At 40.6% G+C, this 20043-nt stretch overlaps 1 protein-coding gene across 1 annotated transcript in view; it reads right to left on the minus strand.

Moving 5' to 3' along the window:
• The window catches only part of LOC142666250 (uncharacterized), a 312509-nt gene that overhangs the window by 187456 nt on the left and 105010 nt on the right, over positions 1–20043 (minus strand). Inside the window, exon 2 of the mRNA XM_075846239.1 lies at positions 3381–3561. The gene's annotated coding sequence lies outside the window, so the exon portion shown is untranslated. The remainder of the gene's footprint in view (positions 1–3380; positions 3562–20043) is intronic.

Consider the following 20043-nt stretch of genomic DNA (forward strand, 5'->3'; position numbering starts at 1 on the left):
CTGGAAGAAAAGAGAAGACAGCTGCGAAATGTCACGTCTGATGTTTATTTCCGCTAAGTTACAGTCTTCTCCATATTGTGTTATTCAGCATTAAACAAAGTGGATTACATTAAACCAAATCAAACCGCTTCAATAAAATATGTTTAGAAGAGAAACTGCCAATAAGAGATAGGCACTCCAGGTCAAAATTAAAGGAAAACTCCATCTATATCATTTTACATTAATGACTCAATCCCACCTCCCCCCATGCCTGTAAGATTCCAATGATAATCAGATTTAAAGGGGTTGTCCAGGATTAGAAAGACATGGCTACATTCTTCTAAAAAATAATGCCACACATGTCCACAGGTTGTGTGTGGTGTTGCATTTACTTCAATGGAGCTGAGCTGCAATACTAGTCACAACCTGTATACTGGTGTGGCACTGTTTTTGAAAGAAAGCAACTATGTTTTTCTAATAATGGAAACCCCATTTAAAAATGATATAATAGAGCTGTTTAACATCCTTAAACGGAGTGGGGGACTGAGTCCTCCATTTATAGCCCGTATATTCAATTAGAAATAGTCACTTTAACTGCAAAGTTTTACTATTTAGGTGTTCATCTGGTCATGCTACATATATATATATATATATATATATATATATATATATGGTGCTGCACTTTATATATGTTATTTTGTCTTTAAGATCAGTAGGGCGACGTACTGCAGTGCTGGTGTCAGTGTGTGGTGCTGTAACTGGGCAAGGCGTGAGATTATTCAGAGGATCGGGGAGGATACGCAAGACTAGCTAGGCCCATGGAGAGCCTGGTGGCGGTGACGATGATGTGCTGTGCCACCATGCTGACAGAAGGGGGCAGAGGAGAGCCCATATAAGGAGAAGATCTGGCGCCCTTAGGAAGAGAGAGGGTAGACTGCATGAGGTCTTAGACCTGAGTGCTGTTAGTCTGTGCAGGAGTTAGACCAGGACTTGGTTGCCAACGTGTGGCTGGACTGGAGGCTGCCGATGCAGTGATGGTGAATGCGTGAGACGTTGACGCGGGCCTAAGCGGAGATGAGAAGGACTACAGTGAAGTGAGTGTGTCCGTTAGAGGGTAGCAGTACGGCTGCTTTGCCGAGTGGGATTTGGAGAATGCGTCACAAAGATGATTGCGAGCTAGCACTAGTGGTCTAGTGGCTGGTAGAGAGACCATGGATGAGCGTGGTTTGCAAGTGTTCTGCAAAGTCAACCGGTGAAGTGGTGACGGCTACAGTTTATCACTGCTAGTCTGCTGGGTTTGTGGGATTATTCAAAGGGGTGAGAGGTAGTGTGGTCGGTAAGACGTAGTGTGCTCAAACTTGGGGTAGGCTATAGCTGGGTCCAGTCAGTGTTGTGGGATATGCCACTTCTGTGGGGTCTAGTAAGGAGCTATAGTGGAAGCCTTTCAATCCTGAGGTATGGCCTGGTAGGACAGTCCTGAGAAAGACTGGACTGGGTGGAGTACTTAATAAGAGAATTGGCGTGCTAGGAGAATTTAGGCTAACTTAGACTGCCTTGTCCCTGTGGTGACCGAGTGCGTAGAAGTAGACCTGGATGTGGTCTGAAGTCCTGTAGTGAAATTGCCAATAGGACAAGTGCAATACAGAACCTTTGAGAGTCAGGGAACGGCGACCTAATTCGAGAGAACCTTAGAGCATGGCTAGAGGAAGGAGATATATTGCCATCTTTTGGTGACAGTGGTGGAGAGTTGGAGTGCGACTGTGTGAGATAATATAGTCCCGGAGTGACCTATGTGAGCAAAACAAGTACCTACAGAGGAAGGATTCCTTTAAGGTGTAAGTGTTAACATTAATTGGTTGCTCTACAACGTAAGAGATACTAGTAACAGAACTATACTGTATAAGGGAACTGCTGTAAAGGCTGTATTCTATTGTATAAGTCTATTTACTTTCTCTTTAAATAAATACACAGTAAGTGTTTACATTAGTTCGCTGTTCTGCAATGTAATAGATACTAGTAACAGGACTAAACTGTATAAGGGGACTGCTGTAAAGGCTGTATTCTATTGTATATGTACTTTCCCTTTAAATAAATACACAGTAAGTGTTTACATTAGTTGGTTGTTCTGAAAATTAAAAGAGATTTTGTGTGAACTGTAACCGCCCACATTGTGTACCTCTTTGGGTTGTGGTAACCATTAAGCGTACTGTGCATCATAGAGAGGTATAACCATCATGCAACTGTAACATGAGTTGTGTTCTGTAAAGATTAATTTGGTCTTCAACTGTCTTTTCTTTATAGGGAAAGCACGTCAGTAACCCCACGTTACACCCTTAATTACTGCTGATAAAAGAGAAGATACTAGTAACAGGACTATACTGTATAAGGGAATTGCTGTAAAGGCTGTATTCTATTGTATAAGTCTATGTACTTCCTCTTTAAATAAATACATAGCCTTGTAGACAGATCAATAGGACTACCTGTGCCTTACCTCAGAAATAGTTAAAGCCTTCTTATTTACATTTGCTATCCCCAGATGACCCGCTCTTATCTTCTGGACTGATTTCACCACGATAATAAAAATATTAAGGCAGAACATCGCTCCCGCAGGAATACGAGGAGTTTTACTATTTCAGAATGAAAGCTCTTTCCGTCAGACGAATAATCTATGAAAGTTATTTGATAGCAGGAACACAAATGTGAAATGAACAGCGACAGACACAAAGACGGATATGAATAATCAGGTTTGGAGATGTTAGAACAGATGGGTTTATTTAAAGAGACAGGTGTCTTATTTCCGTAAAAAGTACACAGCAGATTATTTCTGCAGCCATCCTGCAATGCTTATGATTTTATTCATCATTTAAAGCCAGCAGGTTCACATTATCATACTAGTTAATTTACTAGCCAGGATTAGTTCCATAGGAGAAGAGAAATTCCCACTTTATTTAGGATCCAAAAGTAAAAAAAAAAAAAGTGCAGTACTGTGTGGACACAGCCTTAAAGTGCACTCTGACCTATGAGCATCATTTTACAGTTAACATAAAGAATGAATTTACATGAAGAGATTAATTCTGCAGCCTTCAGAGCTGAAATCTCCCAGAATTTTCTTCTAGTACAGTTTCTGCACAGTGCTTGCTTTGGTAATTAGAATTTTTTTCACCAGGTTATGTATAGTAATCTGATGTAGGAAAAAAATCCCCTCCCCCCCCTTTACCGCATTGTAGTAGCTTAGTTAAGCTGTTAGGGGTGAGTCTGTCAACAAGCTTGTTGACAGTTTCCAACAGCAACCAGCAGAATTGTGAATACAGCTCTGGACTAACTTATACTGTAGATTCTCATCTAACAATTGCCATTGCAACTATATATGATACTAAATCTAACTTGAGCTAGCACAATACCCTTTTCTAGGTGAAGGGCTCGTTCACCGATTTTTTTCAATGGGGCCAAGGATCTACAAGTCTTTGGTTCCAGTCCCTTCTGGCGAAATGGATGCATTCTCAGCCCTTGATGACCGAGTGGTACAGTGCTCAATCCCTGGTGACCCAGTGCCTAGTCCTAGGTGATGCTGTTGTATGGTGCCTGAAAAGAAAATATGAAACACATGTGGGTCCTCTATCTGAATATAACATATCAGCACTAGACATGGAGCGTCTGACGCATGGTATCACCTCATCACATTACGTCTAGCAAAGTGCATCTAAGTGACCGGCTGCTACACTGCGACTCATAGAAGACTCAGCATTTTATTAGAAGATCTTACAAATGTATATTACTATACAAATAAAAGTAGTAAAAAATGAAAAAAGCGCGTACCGGATCTGTCAACATAACATAATTACTCTAAAAGTAAGATACATCTGGGTATTCATTCTGATAAGTTGCCTTTGATCTGCAGCTCAACCACTTCTCTTCTCCTGAGCCACTACCACGGTGCTCTAAACAACAAAGAAACAAGTTCTTCCTGCATAGATGCTCTCCCGGGCATTGTTCTAGCGCTAGGTATTTTTAAAAATCCTTTCAATTCAGCAGATCACAAAAAAGCATCTACAACAAACTTACCTCAAGCTTGAAAATGGTATTACAATTATATAGATCTGCCTGAATATGTCAATAAGGTTTAACAATTAATAATGATTATAGTATTGCCCCTTATAGACATGAATATACAAAAACTACTGTAATACTGCCCCCTATATACAAGAATATAACTACTATAAACTGCCCCTATATACAAGAATATAACTACTATAAGGGTATGTGCACACACACTAATTACGTCCGTAATTGACGGACGTATTTCGGCCGTAAGTACCGGACCAAACACACTGCAGGGAGCCGGGCTCCTAGCATCATACTTATGTACGATGCTAGGAGTCCCTGCCTCGCTGCGGGACAACTGTCCCGTACTGTAAACATGATTACAGTACGGGACAGTTGTCCCGCAGCGAGGCAGGGACTCCTAGCATCGTACATAAGTATGATGCTAGGAGCCTGGCTCCCTGCACTGTGTTCGGTCCGGTACTTGCGGCCGAAATACGTCCGTCAATTACGGACGTAATTAGTGTGTGTGCACATACCCTAATACTGCTCCTATATACAAGAATATAACTACTATAATACTGCCCTCTATATACAAGAATATAACTACTATAACACTGCCACTATATACAAGAATATAACTACTATAACACTGCCACTATATACAAGAATATAACTACTATAATACTGCCCCTATATACAAGAATATAACTACTATAATACTGCCCCTATGTACAAGATTATAACTACTATAATACTGCCCCATATAGACAAGAATATAACTACTATAATACTGCTCCTACATACAAGAATAGAACTACTATAATACTGCTCCCTATATACAAGAATATAAATACTATAATACAGCTCCTATATACAAGAATATAACTACTATAATACTGCCCCTATATATACAAGAATATAACTACTATAATACTGCTCCTATGTACAAGAATATAACTACTATAATACTGCCCCTATATACAAGAATATAACTACTATAATACTGCCCCCTATATACAAGAATATAACTACTATAATACTGCCCCCTATATACAAGATTATAACTACTATAATACTGCCCCCTATATACAAAAACACTGTTAACCAAAAAGAAAATGTTCCTATGTTAGTGGTGTTGCTCTTACATATGTTCCTAGTGAAACCTAAATTGTGATATTATTATGATTACATTTGAAGGTGGCGCCACTCTTTCCTTTTCTCAGACAGTGAACGTTTTATTAGCCGCCTTGGACTATTACAGCATTTTCAGAAGTCAGCTTATTTAAAATGCTTAGAAATAAAAATATAATGAATCCCAATAGAGGAGTTATTAGAAGAAGAAGATTTCACAGTTCTGTAGGAGTAATTGTTTATTTTTATAGCACTCTTAGGTTAAATTTTGGTTACATTACCTGTGTGCTGAATCCTCAGGATCTGTACTCACTCTGTGATCCTGTGATTTAATAGTATGCGTATTGTGCAGCTTTTTCCATGTGCTGTTTTTATCTGTATATCCCTTCACTGCAAATATATATTTCCCTGGTACAAGAGCTGAAAATACGAAGCTGCCAAGTTTCATCATGGACAAAAATATAACTCTGTGATTTAGTGAGTGCCATTGGCTTCACACAGAATAGAGATATTATCTGAGGAACTTTGCATTGTGTGTCTACCGTCCAAGGTGAAGACCCAAAACCCAAGTCTAAAATGTGTTAAAGAGCCTTTCCACCAATATACTGTATTTTGCATAAAAGCAACCATCATGGTCTCGAAATTCACAACCTTCATTTTTTTTCAGATTCCAACTTTTACTACATCTGGCAGGTCTTCCTCTTGGCCTTTCCATGTTGAGATAGAGGAAAACCACATATTTTGTGGTCGAAGAAGCAGTTGTCACTTTGTTCGCACAATATTGGCTCTCAGATGTTGCTGATTCTATCCTTTACAATGTCTATAGACCCAGGAGATCACTCATTAGTGTTGTAGTCAACCACTGGCTTCTGTGAGACTTACCTTCTAGAGCCAATTTTCATAGCTGAGGTATTTGCTAGATTCCAAAGCATACAGAGCAAAGGTTCAAAACTATGATGTATTGGCCACTTTCTCACATCCACGTAGGCCATCAGACAACTTGTTATCGTCTTATACCAGCCAGATGAAATGCAATAAGAGATGTAGTGGTTGGCATCCAGCAGTGATAATGGCTGTTACAGAATGTAGCAGCCATGCCTGATGCTTACATTTCTATACTTTGTGATCCAGTAGTTGGCCTCCAGCCTTGATCCCAAGTGACCTTGGCTAGTGATTCGAAATTCAGCAGCCATTCCTGATGATTACGTTTTTTTATCTGATGATTCAGTGCTTGGCCTCCAGCATTGATCTTCGAGTGACCTTGGCTAGTGATATGAAATTCAACAGCCATGCTGATGATCAAGTTTCTTTAGCTGGTGATTAATTGGTGGGTCTCCAGCATTGATCACCCATTGACCATGGCAGGTGATCCGAAATGCAGCAGTCATTCCTGATGATCAAGTTTCTATACCTGGTAATATAGTGCTTGGCCCCCAACCTGAACAACCCAGTGACCATGGTTAGGGTATGTTCACACGCAGTAGCAAATTACGTCTGAAATTACTATTTTCAGGCGAAAACAGCTCCTGAATTTCAGAAGTTTTTGTAAAAACGTCCCAAGAAGTGTCTTTTGACAGCGACGCGTAAAATTACACCTCGTCTGAACAGAACATCGTAAAACCCATATCTGGTGAACGAGTACTTGGCCTCCAGCCTTAACAACCCAGTGACCATGGCTAGTCTTCAGAAATTCAGCAGCCTTGCCTGATGACCAATTTAGTATATTTGGTGATCCAGAGGTTGGCCTCCATCAAGTGACCATGGCTAAGGTTCTAAAATTGAGGAGCCATGCCTGATGATCAAGATTCTATACCTGGTGATCCAGTTGTTGGTCTCCAGAATTGATTACCCAGTGACCATGGCTCGTGTTCCAAAATTCAGCAATCATTCCTGATGGTCAAGTTTCTATATCTGGTGATCCAATGGTTTGGTGTTATCATGGAAATCCTTGGTTATCCAGTATCCGTCTCAACTCGCTTCCAGCTTTGTGAAGATGATCCAGCTGACTATGTTCAACTTCAGCGACCTGCATTAGTAGAATGCACATATGGGCCAGCTTCAGATGATCGGACATGTACCCTCAACCTCCTAGAGCTCACGGCTCTTGCACACTATCTTTCCATGGATTGAGAACATTAAGCCCTGTATCTGGGGTAGAGGTTTTTGAGACCTAAAGATGTCCTGTTTAACATAAGTTAGAGAGGCTACCAGAAGGTCTTTAAGATTAAAAAGGTTATCACTTCTTATATAAGATCTAACAATGGCAAGAGTTAAATCTGTAGGACTGGTGTATATTTTACTACAAGCGTAGACTTCCCTTTCATTCACCACTACATTTATTTATTGTGTCAAGTTTTCACGTCTGTTAAACCTCAAAGACCTAAAACCTTGACAGGACCTCCCAATACTTGAGTGAATAAATATGACAGATCACGTTTTTACACAACATATTACAAAGATTATTTTTAAAATAGTTTAAGATATGAGCGTCATTTTGTGGAAAACTGCGTATCCAGCAAATATATACCACAAAAGCCATATAGACATAATACAAATACAGTCATTGACTGACATCATGGAAGGATCATATAGAGCAGTGGCCAAACATTTAAAATGCAATGTGGACACCTCAAATTTTGATAAGAGATTGAAAACATCCTCTATAGTCAATAGAGCAAGTCCTGCTAGTGGTTAGGACACCATCGTGTAAGCCACCTTGGGGATCCTGAACTGGATTAACTTTAGTCTTCCACACAGGCATCTGGTCAGCCCTTCAGGGAGGGGTAGGTTTGTTGGGTATAGTTGCACTATAAATGTATCTTCATTAGGGCACCTTAAGTTTGTTTGGTGACAAATTATATTTCCATTTGGCACAGGGAGGCCTTTATCTTAAAGCTGTAGATGTAGGATTCCATCCATGGCCTCCCGACTCCTCTAAAGAAACTTTTTCCAAAAAGCAATTCAGTTTTTTATCTTTAAATTTAGACTGTAGGAGGTCTTGATAAAAATAAACTTTTGCACCCACTGAACAACCCCACGAATTGCCGAATGAAAGGAAAGGGGCTTAGTATAGTGTATCTTGTAACACTCAAGTCAACTTTTTCCCACTACCTCCTATAATTCTGAGGGTCAATGAAGGACATGTCATGATTAAGGTCTACGGTTATTTGTGCATCAACCCATAGAAATAGACCCTAGTGGCAAGTGATTGGCTCCAAGGTCAGCTCCATATGAGGTATTCTTCTGCTGGACCTTTGTATCCTAATATAGTGTCGGAGTCTGCAACTTCTGGAACTCTTTTGGATCATTTAGTAGGTGCCGGGGCATACCTAGAAAGTGCTTGGCCCCATACCAAACTTTTAATTCGGACATCCCCCTCCCTTGGTGGTGAAAAAACACAACTTCTGTGAAGACTCCCAGCAGAACATGACAAATGAGCAAAGCCATGCTGGGACAATTCAAACCGATAAATTAATCGACCTGACCAGACCCCGAATTAAATTCAGACCTCAGACGAGATCCCTGCATTTATTCAGACCCCAGACCAGACCCTAAATTAATCAGACCCTAGATTAGACCCCAAAATTAATTTAGACCCCAAAATTAATTTTGACTTCAAAATTAATTTAGACTCCAGACCAGACTCTACATTTCTTTCATCTTTTCTTACGTTTTTTCAAGGCACCGCCGACGCTCACAATGTCCTGATATTGGGCATTTCACCTCTAGTTTACGTATTCCCTGATTTAAAAGGGACCTTATGACAGACTCCATGTAAATCACTTAGTTAACCATAAAATCTTTAAAAATTATGCACTGGAGATTATTCATTTCTAGGTAATTTGGAGGTAAGCGTTGACTCTGGAGAGACACGCGGCTTATGGTCACTTTAGTTTTATGCTCCATGAAATGCTTTATGAAATGGTTCCTTAGTTCATTTTTATGCTCCTGCAGTGTCTAACTTTAGATCATAGCGCTGTGATTTTTATGATCCCAAAATGTACCGAGATTTTATGCCAGCTGCTTTTTTCAGCAAATGCTTCCTGCCTGTCACCCAGGGAACATTGTGATGGATGTGGACAGCAATTTACATATAAGCAAGCCGACGAGAGAACATAGGAGCGTGCCGGGACAGTCAGGAATGGGGACACGAGCCTCGTTGTAAATTATATGTCAACAGCGAGGAAAGGATTACGGTACCAAGGGTTATTCTCATATGAATATCTATGGCAACTGGTGCATTCAATCAAAATGTTCTTTGTGCCACATAAAAAAACCAGGACAATTCCCCGGGCATTGATTTTTACGTTACATGATGGAGTCAAAGAGGCGACTTCAGTTTACTGCTTACGCATTTCAGACTCGAAAGCAGCCTTTGTCATTGAATGATGAAAGCTTAAAACACGCGTGAAGCATTCATATTTGGGATGTTTTTAGTTTGAGTGCTGGTTCTTGGATTTGTGTAATGGTGAAGACCATTCCAACCATCCATAAATACTGCTGGACTGAAGCAATGAGGGAATAGCTGGGGTGTAACTATGAATGTGAGCCATGTTGGGGAGTCTTGAGTGAGGCAATGGGTAATGCAGAGAAGCAAGGGGTGTATGGGAAAAGGAAAACCCCTGGAGCAAGGAATAGAAAAGTCACTTGCTAATTATCTCTGCATTATGTACCCAGTGTAAGAGGATGGGATGGCACTTGGGTATTATCTATACAAGACTGGCCCAGGGTAATCGCATGTGATCAATGCTTATTATCTATTCATGACTGGTCCCGAGTAAGAGCCACTAATGGCAGTGTCACTTTCTTATTATTTATTCATGACTGGTCTAGGGTAAGAGCGAGTGATGGCAGTGTCACTTGCTTATTATCTATACAAAACTGGTTCAGGGTAAGAGCGAGTGATGGCAGTGTCACTTGCTTATTATCTATTCATGACTGGTCCAAGGTAAGAGCAAACACTGGCCGTGCCACTTGTTCATTAACTATCCAAGACTGGCCATGGGTAAGAGCAGATGAGTAGTGTCACTTGCTTATTATCTTTATAAGACTTGCCTAGGTCTATCCTAGGAGCACATGATGGCAGTGTCACATGTTCATTATCTATCTCTAGGAGCTATTCCTACATGTTACATGTTAATGTCCACTACCTGTATACCATGGTGATACACATTCCAGAGCTGAGCCGGTCCTCCATACTTCCATGATACATTTCTTCTGCTACTACAGTTGAAAGCAAGAGTTAAAACGTAGCCGCAGTCCACACATATTTGAAATTTTGTCAATTTTGATCCACAGTCTTGTTAAACTCATTAGTAATATTATTCTAAATGATTCTGCCATGTGTGCATGTCTCGATTCATTACTGAACCATCTACAATTTAGTTACCAGATTAACCCATGTGAAAAAGCCCACCCAGGACCATGGAGCTGACAATCTAATACCTTAGTCATATTTGTCGGAATCACCAGTAATAATACAGAAACTTGATTCTACATATGAATCATTGAGTCGTCCCCTGTTGTGAAGTTGTTTTACGCAGAAAAATCTGTTTTTGAAAAATCTGGGTGACAACCAATGAGATTGTCCATAAGGGTATGTTCACACGGCCAAATTTCAGACGTATACGAGGCGTATTATGCCTCGTTTTACGTCTGAAAATAGGGCTGCAATACGTCGGCAAACATCTGCCCATTCATTTGAATGGGTTTGCCGACGTACTGTGCAGACGACCTGTTATTTACGAGTCGTCGTTTGACAGCTGTCAAACGACGACCCGTAAATTTACTGCCTCGGCAAAGAAGTGCAGGGCACTTCTTTGCCACGTAATTTGAGCCGTTCCTCATTGAAATCAATGAAGCACGGCTTAGGGTATGTTCACACGTAGTCAACCAAAACGTCTGAAAATCCAGAGCTGTTTTCAAGGGAAAACAGACCCTGCTTTTCAGACGTTTTTTTACCAACTCGCATTTTTACCAACTCGTTTTTTTACCAACTCGTTTTTGGAGCTGTTTTCATTGGAGTCTATGAGAAAACAGCTCCAAAAACGTCTGAAAGAAGTGTCCTGCACTTCTTTTGACGAGGCTGTATTTTTACGAGTCGTCGTTTGACAGCTGTCAAACGACGACGCGTAAATAACAGGTCGTCTGCACAGTACGTCGGCAAACCCATTCAAATGAATGGGCAGATGTTTGCCGACGTATTGGAGCCGTATTTTCAGACGTAAAACGAGGCATAATACGCCTCGTATACGTCTGAAATTTGGCCGTGTGAACATACCCTCAAGGTTTACGAGCGTCTCAGACGGCTCGCAAATTACGAGGAGGAGCATTTAGGGTATGTTCACACGTAGTCAACCAAAACGTCTGAAAATCCAGAGCTGTTTTCAGGGGAAAACAGACCCTGCTTTTCAGACGTTTTTTACCAACTCGCATTTTTACCAACTCATTTTTTTACCAACTCGTTTTTGGAGCTGTTTTCATTGGAGTCTATGAGAAAACAGCTCCAAAAACGTCTGAAAGAAGTGCCCTGCACTTCTTTGCCGAGGCAGTGAATTTACGGGTCGTCGTTTGACAGCTGTCAAACGACGACTCGTAAATAACAGGTCGTCTGCACAGTACGTCGGCAAACCCATTCAAATGAATGGGCAGATGTTTGCCGACGTATTGCAGCCCTATTTTCAGACGTAAAACGAGGCATAATACGCCTCGTATACGTCTGAAATTTGGCCGTGTGAACATACCCTAACGTGTGAAAAGAGGCAGCTGTTAACAGTCTGTCTTTTCACACGTAACTGCCTCTCAGCGTGTGAACATACCCTAAGGGTATGTTCACACGCTGAGAGGCAGTTAGGGTATGTTCACACGGCCTATTTACGGACGTAAATCGGGCGTTTTTGCCCCGAATTACGCCCGAAAATAGCGCCTCAATAGCGCTGACAAACATCTGCCCATTGAAAGCAATGGGCAGACGTTTGTCTGTTCACACGAGGCGTATATTTACGCGCCGCTGTCAAAAGACGGCGCGTAAATAGACGCCCGCGTCAAAGAAGTGACCTGTCACTTCTTTGGCCGTAATTAGAGCCGTTATTCATTGACTCCAATGAATAGCAGCGCTAATTACGGCCGTAATTGACGCGGCGTTCAAGCGCCTGCACATGCCGTTAGGGTATGTTCACACGGCCTATTTACGGACGTAATTCGGGCGTTTTGGCCCCGAATTACGTCTGAAAATAGCGCCTCAATAGCGCTGACAAACATCTGCCCATTGAAAGCAATGGGCAGACGTTTGTCTGTTCACACGAGGCGTATATTTACGCGCCGCTGTCAAATGACGGCGCGTAACTAGACGCCCGCGTCAAAGAAGTGACCTGTCACTTCTTTGGCCGTAATTGGAGCCGCTATTCATTGACTCCAATGAATAGCAGCGCTAATTACGGCCGTAATTGACGCGGCGTTCAAGCGCCTGCACATGCCGGTACGGCTGAAATTACGGGGATGTTTTCAGGCTGAAACATCCCCGTAATTTCAGCCGTTACGGACCCCCGCCGTGTGAACATACCCTTACGGCTGAAATTACGGGGATGTTTTCAGGCTGAAACATCCCCGTAATTTCAGCCGTTACGGACCCCCGCCGTGTGAACATACCCTTACGTGTGAAAAGACAGACTGTTAACAGCTGCCTCGTTTCACACGTAAAAGCTCCTCCTCGTAATTTACGAGGCGTCTGAGACGCTCGTAAACCTTGAGCCGTGCTTCATTGATTTCAATGAAGAACGGCTCAAATTACGTGGCAAAGAAGTGCCCTGCACTTCTTTGCCGAGGCAGTAAATTTACGGGTCGTCGTTTGACAGCTGTCAAACGACGACTCGTAAATAACAGGTCGTCTGCACAGTACGTCGGCAAACCCATTCAAATGAATGGGCAGATGTTTGCCGACGTATTGTAGCCATATTTTCAGACGTAAAACGAGGCATAATACACCTCGTATACGTCTGAAATTTGGCCGTGTGAACATACCCTAAGGGTTGTCGCTCTGCTGTCCTACCATTCAGAAGAAGGGTGTGTTACAGGATATATAACTATTTACCTACGCAGATTTGCCAATCAGAAGATGTAGGCGGCCATATTGGTTATCCGCTTTCCTAAAAATAGACTGACGCGAATCAAAAATATCTTGAGTCTTACTCTGGAGGACTCAAAAAGTCTGTTCATTACATGGACAGCCCTTTGATTTCAATGAGACCTGTGCAGTTCTTCATTTTTCCTGTGGTGGCGCTGTAAGGAAATTGAGCACTTGCTGGTGAATTCCCCTAAGGATTACAGCAGATCACTAGGGGTCCTAGCAGCCATAAATCCTGTGATCAGCTTATCATCAGGGAACCCGTCTAACAATAAGGCAGTATGCAAGGAGGATAACCCCTTTGGCCTACCTTTTTTGATACAAGGGTCCTCCGAAAAAATTTAGGCGGCTGATTACAGTGTAATCTGCAGCATGTTTGTAGGTGTTTAATTTCCCAGCACCACCACCACAGGGGATATGACGAATTACACTCTTCCCATGGAAATCAATCGGCTGTCCATGTACAGAACAGGCATTGCCGGATCCCCCAGAGAAAGTCTTGAGGTTTGTAATGTGGGAGTCCCCATCATGGAAAGGGTATACCCATTCCCATAAAGCAGAGCAAGAAGTGCTTGACTCTTTCCATGACTCCCCTAGACCTCAATGTAGAGGGCCATGAGAAAAAGTGGTGAAAGAGGCCAGTGTGAAACAGCAGACCCCCATTCTACCAAAAGGTGAGGGTCCAAGTGGTGGAACTCGCACCTTACATGCCTTAATGGCATCTCTATTGATGGGACGACCCCTTTAACTCTCAGATGGACCTACTGGTCTCATTTAAGGTTCCTGTACCAAACCAGCTCAACTACCCTACAGACTTGATTGCTGAACCCCGAAAAGTTGGTGAATTTTTGGGCATAGAGTAACAGGGAGAAGATGTGTTCAGTATTTTTCAGCTTAAATGGCTACCAAAGACCGTACTTAAGAAGATACGTCTAAAGTGGAATTCATTCCTCCAAGGATAAGATTGTAAAAGTTAGAAGATTGTAACACATAATTTCAAGGTTTTGGATTACAAAAATTATGATAATGTCAATGAGGAGTCTGAAGACCCAAACAGAAGACAAGACATTCTGGGGAAAAACTCTACATATAGTCACTAAGACCCATGCTTGACTTGAAGACCGAGTATTGGCTTTTGGTGGGATTTCTCCATTCGAGACTTCCCCCTGTCCCTGTGGTCTGGTTTTCTGGATGTGGCTGTACATTCATACACCACGACCAAGGAAGCCTTGTTTGTCCGACCTGAAGAGAGACGTCATATAAGAAAACTGTCATGCACCTTCCCCTTATAGGGGCCGACTAGTGTTTTTGTAAAAGCAAATATAATATCTCTAACCACTGCACGCAAAAGTTTAAAAAAAATTACCAACATCCTTCAGGATCAAATGTTATTATAGGGAATTACAGCCAAAATGCAAGTAAATCCTTTTAAAAATAAAGTCAGAGCTGGTTAACATAAAAACAGCTTGGAAGATGCTAAGGAAAAATGCAGGGTAGGAAGGGAGATCTGGATTCTCCAATGTTCTATCCCAAATTTTGCCTTCTTTTTGATCTTTAGAAAGTTCTGTTGGACCCTAGACTAAGAGGCAAATACAGCTCCTTAATTTCCACATAAATTCTCTCAATATACAGTGATTCTTACATAGGGGGCAGTATTATAGTAGTTATATTCTTGTATATAGGGGGCAGTATTATAGTAGTTATATTCTTGTATATAGGGGGCAGTATTATAGTAGTTATATTCTTGTATATAGGAGCAATATTATAGTAGTTATATTCTTGTATATAGGGGAGCAGTATTATAGTAGTTATATTCTTGTATATAGGGGGCAGTATTATAGTAGTTATATTCTTGTATATAGGAGCAATATTATAGTAGTTATATTCTTGTATATAGGGGCAGTATTATAGTAGTTATATTCTTGTATATAGGGGCAGTATTATAGTAGTTATATTCTTGTATATAGTGGCAGTATTATAGTAGTTATATTCTTGTATATAGGGGCAGTATTATAGTAGTTATATTCTTGTATATAGGAGCAGTATTATAGTAGTTATATTCTTGTATATAGGGGGCAGTATTATAGTAGTTATATTCTTGTATATAGGGGGCAGTATTATAGTAGTTATATTCTTGTATATAGGGGGCAGTATTATAGTAGTTATATTCTTGTATATAGGGGGCAGTATAATAGTAGTTATATTCTTGTATATAGGGGGCAGTATTATAGTAGTTATATTCTTGTATATTGGGGTAGTATTATAGTAGTTATATTCTTGTATATAGGGGGCAGTATTATAGTAGTTATATTCTTGTATAAAGGGGCAGTATTATAGTAGTTATATTCTTGTATATAGGGGGCAGTATTATAGTAGTTATATTCTTGTATATAGGAGCAATATTATAGTAGTTATATTCTTGTATATAGGGGAGCAGTATTTTAGTAGTTATATTCTTGTATATAGGGGGCAGTATTATAGTAGTTATATTCTTGTATATAGGGGGCAGTATTATAGTAGTTATATTCTTGTATATAGGGGGCAGTATTATAGTAGTTATATTCTTGTATATTGGGGTAGTATTATAGTAGTTATATTCTTGTATATAGGGGAGAAGTATTATAGTAGTTATATTCTTGTATAGAGGGGGTAGTATTATAGTAGTTATATTCTTGTATATAGGGGCAGTATTATAGTAGTTATATTCTTGTATAGAGGGGGTAGTATTATAGTAGTTATATTCTTGTATATAGGGGCAGTATTATAGTAGTTATATTCTTGTATATAGGGGAGCAGTATTATAGTAGCTATATTCTTGGATAGAGGGGGCAGTATTATAGTAGTTACATTCTTGTATATAGGGAGCAGTATTATAGTAGTTATATTCTTGTATATAGGGGCAGTATTATAGCAGTTATATTCTTGTATATAGGGGGGCAGTATTATAGTAGTTACATTCTTGTATATAGGGAGCAGTATTATAGTAGTTATATTCTTGTATATAGGGGCAGTATTATAGTAGATATATTCTTGTATATAGGAGCAGTATTATAGTAGTTATATTCTTGTATATAGGGGCAGTATTATAGTAGTTATATTCTTGTATATACTGAGCAGTATTATAGTAGTTATATTCTTGTATATAGGAGGCAGTATTATAGTAGTTATATTCTTGTATATAGGGGCAGTATTATAGTAGTTATATTCTTGTATATAGGGGGCAGTATTATAGTAGTTATATTCTTGCATATAGGGGCAGTATTATAGTAGTTATATTCTTGTATATAGGGGGCAGTATTATAGTAGTTATATTCTTGTATATAGGGGCAGTATTATAGTAGTTATATTCTTGTATATAGGGGGCAGTATTATAGTAGTTATATTCTTGTATATAGGGGGCAGTATTATAGTAGTTATATTCTTGTATATAGGGGCAGTATTATAGTAGTTATATTCTTGTATATAGGGGCAGTATTATAGTAGTTATATTCTTGTATATAGGGGCAGTATTATAGTAGTTATATTCTTGTATATAGGGGCAGTATTATAGTAGTTATATTCTTGTATATAGGAGCAGTATTATAGTAGTTATATTCTTGTATATAGGAGCAGTATTATAGTAATTATATTCTTGTATATAGGGGGCAGTAGTATAGTAATTATATTCTTGTATATAGGGGGAAGTATTATAGTAGTTATGTTCTTGTATATAGGGGGCAGACTAGTCGTTCTTCCATCCTCAGACATGATGGGCATATATTAAACTTATTATCATTGTTGAGCTCTTTACTATTGACCTCTGGAATGTTCCTGCTCTGTTTATATTAAATATCAGTAATCACTAGATAACTGATATTAGATTTTTCCTCTCTGAGGTTGATGGACTTGGATTATAGTCAAAGAAAAATATAGGTAAAAAATATTACAAACCCGACGTCTGGCAGGACAGCTTTAACTATAGAGCAAAGGTTCACCTGCATCAGTGGCACCATTATCAACTGTGTTTGCATCCTCTGTTCATGGACACAGTTAAAAACTATGGTTTAGCAGGGAACCTTGAACTCTCTTCTCTTCCATTTACTCTTACGGGTAACAGGCCTCTATAGGCAGGATTTCAGCATCCCGACACTGCCTGCACTGGGCCATTGACGCACAGGAGAGGAGCGGCAGCTTTACTCGTCGTGGGAATGGGGTTAGGTGAGTAGAAGGTTTTAATATTTTTGGAGGCACAAAAAGGGACATTATCAGTGTGGGTGCAAAGAGGTCTTTTTAACTGTATGGGGATACTCATATTAGAATGCGGGGCACAAAGGGTACATTATTACTGCTGTGGGGTGCACTTAGAGGAGCACTATTAAACAGTGTCGGAACTAAGAGGGGGCACTATTAGGGTATGTTCACACGACCTATTTTCAGACGTAAACGAGGCGTATTATGCCTCGTTTTACGTCTGAAAATAAGGCTACATTACGTCGGCGAACATCTGCCCATTCATTTGAATGGGTTTGCCGACGTACTGTGCAGACGACCTGTTATTTACGCGTCGTCGTTTGACAGCTGTCAAACGACGACGCGTAAAAATACAGCCTCGTCAAAAGAAGTGCAGGACACTTCTTTGGACGTTTTTGGAGCTGTTTTCTCATAGACTCCAATGAAAACAGCTCCAAAAACGGACGTAAAAAATGCCGCGAAAACGGCATGAAAACGCAGCGAAAAATGCGAGTTGGTAAAAAAACGTCTGAAAAGCAGGGTCCGTTTTCCCTTGAAAACAGCTCTGGATTTTCAGACGTTTTTGTTGACTACGTGTGAACATACCCTTAGGGTGTGGAGCACCATTTAGGCATTATAAACGTGTGGGGCACTACTTCTGTCTGGAGTACAATCTCTTTAGCCTTATTTTTTTGGACACTATTTATCTGGCCCTATTATTGTGGGGTCACTATCTGTGTTGATCTATTATTTAGTTCTGAAGTACAGTATTTCGGGAGCACTTTGCAACTCAGCAGGTACAGTAATTGGGCAGCAACAGGCACTGTATTAAGGGTAGGAGCCTGATGGGTTCATTTGTGCTGAGGGTGGAGAGCGTGTTAGAAAAGGAAGAAGCCAAAGATGTCTGGGCAGCAAATTATACAGAGATAAATCATGTCTGAAAGAATTCGTCATGATTATCTGGGACAGATAGAGAGAAAAAGAGAAAGTCAGAGAAGACGTCACCTGTAAGTCCAAAACTTTCCCATTAATGTGTCTAAAAAATTGGCCCAAAATAGATAAAACTGTTCCTATACTGTTAAATTGACTGTGAAGACTTCCAAGGATAATTAACAATCTTAAGGAAGGAAGGGGAATCATGAAATCTCTGCAATGGGCCCACTAATGTGTTAAAACGGCCCAGACGTCTGATCAGTAGCCGAAACACATTCACAAAGTCTATAAATAGTGATGCAACCAATCATGGGAAACAGGGCTGTCAATCATTATTTAGCTTCTTGACGCCGAAAGACTTCATGAGATTTACAATGCGGCATCGTGAAATGTGCTTACAGGGCTGACTACGTGTATGATGTATGATCCCAGGGAGTCAGCAAAAGACGTGACCTCTTCCAAGGTGCCCCAAGATGGGACAGTGAAATTATCATCAAGCAGACAACTCGGCTCTTTCTAGGAAAAACTCTCAAGAGCATAGGATTCTAGCAAGAGGGTAGAACTGTTTATAGAAACACCCTGGTACGATTATAGGGGTACTCTAGTACTGTTAATGGGGACACTCACTCTGTTAATGGCAGTACCCTGGCACTCTTTATGGGGGGCACTATGGCACTGTTAATAATTAACCTGCTACATGTTCATTTCCAGCTTCCTAATAAGTATTATGGGGGGTTAGTAAGTGGGTGCAGTTGTGCCCTGGAGGTCAGCTGCGACCCTCCGCAACTATGGAAGAAAACACAGAATATCTGCAAAAACGACCAACAAGAACAGACACAAATATCATTGTGCAATATCCAGACATTTAGTATTCCAGACGGCCGCCCTGCCCGCTAATAACGGTGTATTCCTCCGCTATCAGCATTGAACAGATGCAAAGTCCACACTGAACGTTTCCCTTTATCATCCTGCGGGTTGTAATCCTGTAATAAAATGCCATTTCTTCTCTTTTTTGCTTGTGAAATTTCTCAGTCAGAGATCTGGGTGTCCTGCACCCCCCCCCCCCCCCCCACCCTCGCCCTCCATTATTCTGCCTGCAATTTACAGGGGTCCAAATATGCAATGTTTTCATGAGAATATATTGGTCTCGTCTGGAAAAGTGGTTTACGGTTTGGATTGACTACAACACGCTTTTACCCCTAGCGATCTCTGGTCGGTGAGATAAGATCCCGTGAAGTGACAGGCCACTGCCGGCAGCTTCTCTCAGGAGGGACGACCATTCAATTTACTGAATTCCTATAGGCAATCGATTTACTTGGTGTCAAAGTGAAGGCAGACATTATGTTAGAATTCAAGGGCGACTCTGTCTGTTGGGTATATATACAGGGATGTAATTAGAGGCCGTATACAAACAAAGAATTAGGGCCATTGGTCTAAAAAAATTCCCCCAAATGTATATTTTATAGTCTCGAAATAGTATTAGACTAAAGGTAGGGGGGTCGGCATCTCTATTCTTATAACGGCTTCCGAGCAGTTGTCACTCTGTTAGTCTCCCCCCACCAGGTAGGAATGTGTAGTGCAGTGTAGTGCTAAACTCACCATTTAATTTTTTCAGTTACAGTTCC

This window comes from Rhinoderma darwinii, chromosome 13 (genome assembly GCF_050947455.1).
Source record: "Rhinoderma darwinii isolate aRhiDar2 chromosome 13, aRhiDar2.hap1, whole genome shotgun sequence".
In the NCBI taxonomy this organism is placed as follows: domain Eukaryota; kingdom Metazoa; phylum Chordata; class Amphibia; order Anura; family Rhinodermatidae; genus Rhinoderma; species Rhinoderma darwinii.